Genomic DNA, 7,546 nt, shown 5'->3' with positions numbered 1-7,546 from the left:
CTATGAGTTTTATACCACGACGATTAATTTATATTATAGAAACGATCAGTGAGCTTATAAATAAAAAGGTATACTTAGATGACCTGAGTAGATGACTATCTAGTGTTGGTAACCCTTGGCTGGGTTACCAACACTTCATTCGATTTTAAAAAAAGGCACACGAACGTACACACGATTTAGGGTGCTTTTCCAACAATAATGGGCAAGGATGTGTAGCGAGGAATGTGTTTGTAAAGAACCAATCTTGATTTCATTTAGTTTCAAGTTGAGCCGTTTAGCGGTTGAAGTGAAACTACTGGACAGTTACAAACACATTCCACGCTACGTCATATCCTTGCATCTTAATGGTGGAAAAGGACGCATAAAAGTCAAAGCTAGCAAAATTCAACTATCGTGATTGAAAACAGACATCAGTAAAATGTGGCTTTTTGGCCACTCCTGGTGCGCTGATAATCTATCTTCACCTTTTTAATTAAAATATTATAGGCAACGATAGTCACCGGGTCATAACATAATGCTTTGACTATAATTCATAGATTTCTTTTTTTTTAATAAAACATTTTTAATAAATTGTTCCAATAGAGTTTATATACAAATAAAACGATGGTCGTATTAACATTGAGCTGCTCGCACTAGGCACACTGTTGGGAACTTAGCAAGTTAACGCCAATGATAGAAACCGGCAATCAGAAGTAGCTGCTCGTACGAGACGCACTTATTTAGTTTACGGATTATCAGGTGACGACGAGGTGACGCAGGTGACGACTGGCGACATTACATAATTTCACGCTAGTCGTAATCTTAGGTCGTAATTATTGGCGAATGGCGATCAAATGCTTGATGCGGAAATACATTCACTAATAAATGTATATTATTATGAAATTAAAACTGCAATAATTATGTAAAATAGAGATAAATGGGTGAAAGATATATTTGTTCAATTACTATTTATCAGCTCATTTATTTAAATATTTAGTATTAAGTAATTTGTAAGCAAACATTACGGTGTCGTTAGTCAGTAGAGTCGAAGTAATAGCTAATAGTACTAACTTATGTACTAATAATAATAACATAATTTACATGCATAATAATAATAAGATACGTGTTATATCACTTGATCTAGACATCTTCATCTCTGTGCAATATGCGAATATTGCTCTGGTGACTGGTCTGCAAACAGCTACGCTACAGCTACCAATGCAAACTTAGCACCCCATCAATGGAATTTTGAGTCAAAAATGACCTTGATTGATAGGTCTCCGTTAGGTCCTTTAAGGTCCCACAATTTTTTCGTTAGGTCCCCTTTAGTTTTTTTTTTAAATAATTTTTTAAATTTTGGGTATAAAAAAATTACACTTTAGCACCTCATCCATAGCAAAATTGGCGAATTTTATCAAAATCGTATTCTTTACCGTTAGGACCGTATAGGTCCATCATTGAAATTGTTAAATTATTTATTTTATTAAAATTATAAAATAATTAAAACCTGCGCATATCGCAAATCGTCGATGTATCGTTTAGCGATATGATCAAGACAAATAATCGAGTCATGTTTACTCGATCATTGATGTGGCCTCACGAGACTATCATGGAAAGAAAATATACTCTAATTTAATCTTTATGAACTAAGCGATAAAGTTGAATTTAAAACGCGATATTGAACGGCACTCCCCACGAGACTATCTTGGAAAGAAATACAAATTTAATCTTTATGAACTTAGTGATAGAGTTGAATTTAAAAACTCGTCGCTTAAAAGGTCGTAAATTTTTACGATTTTCCTAGTGACGGATTACTTCTAGCTATCGTTGTCGATAAAAAAATAATTTTATAAGTATAATTTAAAATGAGATGAGAAATAATCTTTATTATATTAAAATTTTACACGACTGCACAAAAAGGAGTATAATGTTGTATATATTTATTAAAATTTACGCTCGGTTACTTTTAACTGGCAGAACATTTTAATGGTACGGAACCCTTCGTGCGCGAGTCCGACTCGCATTTAGCCGTTTTTTTGTAATGTTAATCTTGTAACCTTTCTATACTGTAATTTTTTTATATGTATGTATTAATATAGCGTATGTTTCAGCAGAGGGCAGAGGCGGCTCGTGACAAAATTGTATGGGTGTTCACTTGAAATAAAACGAAACGAAACGAAAATACAATAGCGTTAGCAGGATAATTTATTACAAAAAAATGAGCACCACATTATAAATCCATACTAATATTATAAATGCGAAACTAACTCTGTCTGTCTGTCTGTTACTCAATGACGCCTTTAAACTACTGAACCAATTTGCATGAAATTTGGTATGGAGATATTTTGATATATATATATATATATATGTTCGCTAGCTATGCAGATACTGAGCCATTCTGCGCACGCGCGGCCTGTGGATAGAGAGCATAGCGTACGGGATGTGGGTGGGAATAGGTTGGTAGTAGGTACTTTAATCAGTCGTAAAAATGTCGAATTTTCAGAAGATTAGAAAAATTATTTTAACAATAGTTAGGGAAATTTCGATTGACAGAATAATTACGATAAGTCGGGAAAATTTCTATAAGCTGGAAAATTTCTATACGCCAGGAAAATTTCTATACGTCAGGAAAATTTCTATACGCCAGGAAAATTTCGATAGGACAGGAAAATTTCTATGCGTCAAGAAAATTTCTATACGTCAGGAAAATTTCTATACGCCTAGAAAAATCCATAAGTCGGGAAAATTACGATAAGTCAGGAAAAATTTGTATAAGTCAGCCAGGAAATATCCATAAGTTGGGAAAATTTCTATAAACAGGGAAAATTTCTATACGTCAGGAAAATTTCTATAAGCCAGGAAAATTTCTATAAGCCAGGAAAATTTCTATAAGCCAGAAAAATTTCTATAAGCCAGAAAAATTTCTATAAGTCAGGAAAATTTCTATAAGCCAGCAAAATTTCTAAGTCCGGAAAATTTCTATACGTCAGGAAAATTTCTATATGACAGGAAAAATTCTATTAGCCAGGAAAATTTCTATACGTAAGGAAAATTTCTATACGTGAGGAAAATTTCTATACGTCAGGAAAATTTCTATACGTCAGGAAAATTTCTATACGCCTAGAAAAATCCATAAGTCGGGAAAATTACGATAAGTCAGGAAAAATTTGTATAAGTCAGTCAGGAAATATCCATAAGTTGGGAAAATTTCTATAAACAAGGAAAATTTCTATACGTAAGGAAAATTTCTATAAGCCAGGAAAATTTCTATAAGCCAGGAAAATTTCTATAAGCCAGAAAAATTTCTATAAGTCAGGAAAATTTCTATTAGCCAGCAAAATTTCTAAGTCCGGAAAATTTCTATACGTCAGGAAAATTTCTATATGACAGGAAAAATTCTATTAGCCAGGAAAATTTCTATACGTAAGGAAAATTTCTATACGTGAGGAAAATTTCTATACGTGAGGAAAATTTCTATAAGCCAGGAAAATTTTTATCCGTCAGGAAAAATTGTATAAGCCAGGAAAATTTCTATACGCCAGGAAAATTTCTATAAGCCAGGAAAATTTCTATAAGCCAGGAAAATTTCTATAAGCCAGAAAAATTTCTATAAGCCAGAAAAATTTCTATAAGTCAGGAAAATTTCTATAAGCCAGCAAAATTTCTAAGTCCGGAAAATTTCTATACGTCAGGAAAATTTCTATATGACAGGAAAAATTCTATTAGCCAGGAAAATTTCTATACGTAAGGAAAATTTCTATACGTGAGGAAAATTTCTATACGTCAGGAAAATTTCTATACGTCAGGAAAATTTCTATACGCCTAGAAAAATCCATAAGTCGGGAAAATTACGATAAGTCAGGAAAAATTTGTATAAGTCAGTCAGGAAATATCCATAAGTTGGGAAAATTTCTATAAACAAGGAAAATTTCTATACGTAAGGAAAATTTCTATAAGCCAGGAAAATTTCTATAAGCCAGGAAAATTTCTATAAGCCAGGAAAATTTCTATAAGCCAGAAAAATTTCTATAAGCCAGAAAAATTTCTATAAGCCAGCAAAATTTCTAAGTCCGGAAAATTTCTATACGTCAGGAAAATTTCTATATGACAGGAAAATTTCTATACGCCAGGAAAATTTCTATAAGCCAGGAAAATTTCTATAAGCCAGGAAAATTTCTATAAGCCAGAAAAATTTCTATAAGCCAGAAAAATTTCTATAAGTCAGGAAAATTTCTATAAGCCAGCAAAATTTCTAAGTCCGGAAAATTTCTATACGTCAGGAAAATTTCTATATGACAGGAAAAATTCTATTAGCCAGGAAAATTTCTATACGTAAGGAAAATTTCTATACGTGAGGAAAATTTCTATACGTCAGGAAAATTTCTATACGTCAGGAAAATTTCTATACGCCTAGAAAAATCCATAAGTCGGGAAAATTACGATAAGTCAGGAAAAATTTGTATAAGTCAGTCAGGAAATATCCATAAGTTGGGAAAATTTCTATAAACAAGGAAAATTTCTATACGTAAGGAAAATTTCTATAAGCCAGGAAAATTTCTATAAGCCAGGAAAATTTCTATAAGCCAGGAAAATTTCTATAAGCCAGAAAAATTTCTATAAGCCAGAAAAATTTCTATAAGCCAGCAAAATTTCTAAGTCCGGAAAATTTCTATACGTCAGGAAAATTTCTATATGACAGGAAAATTTCTATACGCCAGGAAAATTTCTATAAGCCAGGAAAATTTCTATAAGCCAGGAAAATTTCTATAAGCCAGAAAAATTTCTATAAGCCAGAAAAATTTCTATAAGTCAGGAAAATTTCTATAAGCCAGCAAAATTTCTAAGTCCGGAAAATTTCTATACGTCAGGAAAATTTCTATATGACAGGAAAAATTCTATTAGCCAGGAAAATTTCTATACGTAAGGAAAATTTCTATACGTGAGGAAAATTTCTATACGTCAGGAAAATTTCTATACGTCAGGAAAATTTCTATACGCCTAGAAAAATCCATAAGTCGGGAAAATTACGATAAGTCAGGAAAAATTTGTATAAGTCAGTCAGGAAATATCCATAAGTTGGGAAAATTTCTATAAACAAGGAAAATTTCTATACGTAAGGAAAATTTCTATAAGCCAGGAAAATTTCTATAAGCCAGGAAAATTTCTATAAGCCAGAAAAATTTCTATAAGTCAGGAAAATTTCTATTAGCCAGCAAAATTTCTAAGTCCGGAAAATTTCTATACGTCAGGAAAATTTCTATATGACAGGAAAAATTCTATTAGCCAGGAAAATTTCTATACGTAAGGAAAATTTCTATACGTGAGGAAAATTTCTATACGTGAGGAAAATTTCTATAAGCCAGGAAAATTTTTATCCGTCAGGAAAAATTGTATAAGCCAGGAAAATTTCTATACGCCAGGAACATTTCTTTACGTCAGGAAAAATTCTATAAGCCAGGAAAATTTCTATGCGTGAGGAAAATTTCTCTTTGCCGCAAAAAATTCTATAAGACAGGCATGGAGGTGTGGCTTGAGGGCATGCTATGCAATAGCTTTACCGCGGCAGTCCCCGAGTGCCACACGTATTTTTTATTGTTTTTTCGTATGCATATAATAATGATGAAAACGTTACAAATGACCTGTGTAGTAGTTTTTATGAATATAATATTAATGTTATTTCTTATTTCAACAATATTATTATATAAATATAAATTTATAACATTATTATTTTTATAATATCGATATGGTTACATCCCTTTCGAGCGATTGTATTATTACGTATATGTACAGAGATTTTTCTGTGTGATTTATGTGCAAAAATATGCTAGTGTGTCAATTTTGTAATAGTTTGAGTTTTCAAAGACACAAATTATTTTTGTGAATGTGTGATTGTGTTTCATAGTGTGAGTTACCCTCCCCGCACCAAAATCGGCAGAAAGTTTAGTTAGAACATTATTTTGCCAGCGTACTCCATCCATTACTTAATGATCTAAGGTTGAAAAGTAGGTTTTTAATAAATAAGCACTCTCAGAACAATTGATTTATTTTATAAATGAAACGATACCAATTTAAATTTCGCGCTGTTTATGTATGATGTGCGCATGCCTTAATGTTCTAAGGCGCATGCGCAGGTTTTAATTATTTTATAATTTAAATAAAATAAATTATATAACAATTTCAATGATGGACCTATACGGATCTAACGGTAAAGAATACGATTTTGATAAAATTCGCCAATTTTGCTATGGATGAGGTGCTAAAGTGTAATTTTTTATACCCAAAATAAAAAAAAAATATTTATAAAAAAACTAAAGAGGACCTAACGAAAAAATTGTGGGACCTTAAAGGACCTAACGAAGACCTATCGATTAAGGTCATTTTCGACCCAAAATTCTATGGATGGGGTGCTAAAGTGTATTATTTTATACCCAAAATTTAAAAAAAATATTTAAAAAAACAACTACAGGGGACCTAACGAAAAAATTGTGGGACCTTAAAGGACCTAACGGAGACCTATCAATCAAGGTCATTTTCGACCCAAAATTCCATTGATGGGGTGCTAAGTTTGCATTGGTCAGCTACGCTCTGACATTAAGGAATACCTAAAATACTTTACGTGATTAAATAAAATAGTAATTATTAATCAAAAGCTTTCTCAAACTTGCTATGGCATGGCGCGGCGCCGAATCCGTAGAAACGTAGACCTATAATAACTGTCTTGTTATTTAGATTTCTATGCCTATACCTAACCTATTCAAGTAATGTTTATATATCTGTGCCTATTCTATATTTAATATATTTTTTTGACTATTAATTGAATATAGATTTCTGGTTTTTTATGTACGAAAAAGAGTTTTTTGTTGGAAGAAATTGCTTTTTATTGTGTTTTTATTATATTATTTTCATTGCTAACAGCAAACGCTAATAATTTTCAAACTCAAACATTCAAACTCAAACTCAAACTCAAACATTTATTCAATTAGACTACTATTTAGTAGCACTTTCGAATCGTCATTACATAAGTAATTTTAACATTTACCACCGATTCGGAAAGCAGTATCTATGGAGAAGAATCGGCAAGAAACTCCATAGTTGCTCTTTTAAAATCATGTCAATATTACATAATATGTAACTTATATCTAACTTATACATAATATATCATAATATGCCAAAGAACTGTCCTGTGGTTTTTACGCGACAACCCTCCATGGGTCTTTATCGTCCATATATTCCTGAATACTGTAGTACGCTCTCTGAACTAGTACATTTTTTTATATAAGTTTTAAATTTAGAACTACTAAACTCTTTAATATTGAGAGGAATTCTATTGTATAAGCGTATACCTTGACCCATAAACGAATTTTTAACTTTAGCTAATCGGAAAAATGGCATTTCAGTTCTATTCCTGTTCCTTGTGCCATAATCGTGTCTATCTCCTACTCTTGTGTGTAAGTCGGCGTTTTTGTGAACATGCAAAATATTATTTTTGATATGTATCTGTCATTTTTCATATTATGTCTGTGTCTTGTCTGTATAATCTGTAAGTTTGTTAACTGTCAGTTTATCA

Source organism: Colias croceus, chromosome 12, assembly GCF_905220415.1.
Source record: "Colias croceus chromosome 12, ilColCroc2.1".
Lineage (NCBI taxonomy): Eukaryota > Metazoa > Arthropoda > Insecta > Lepidoptera > Pieridae > Colias > Colias croceus.
This window is presented reverse-complemented; position numbering follows the sequence as displayed.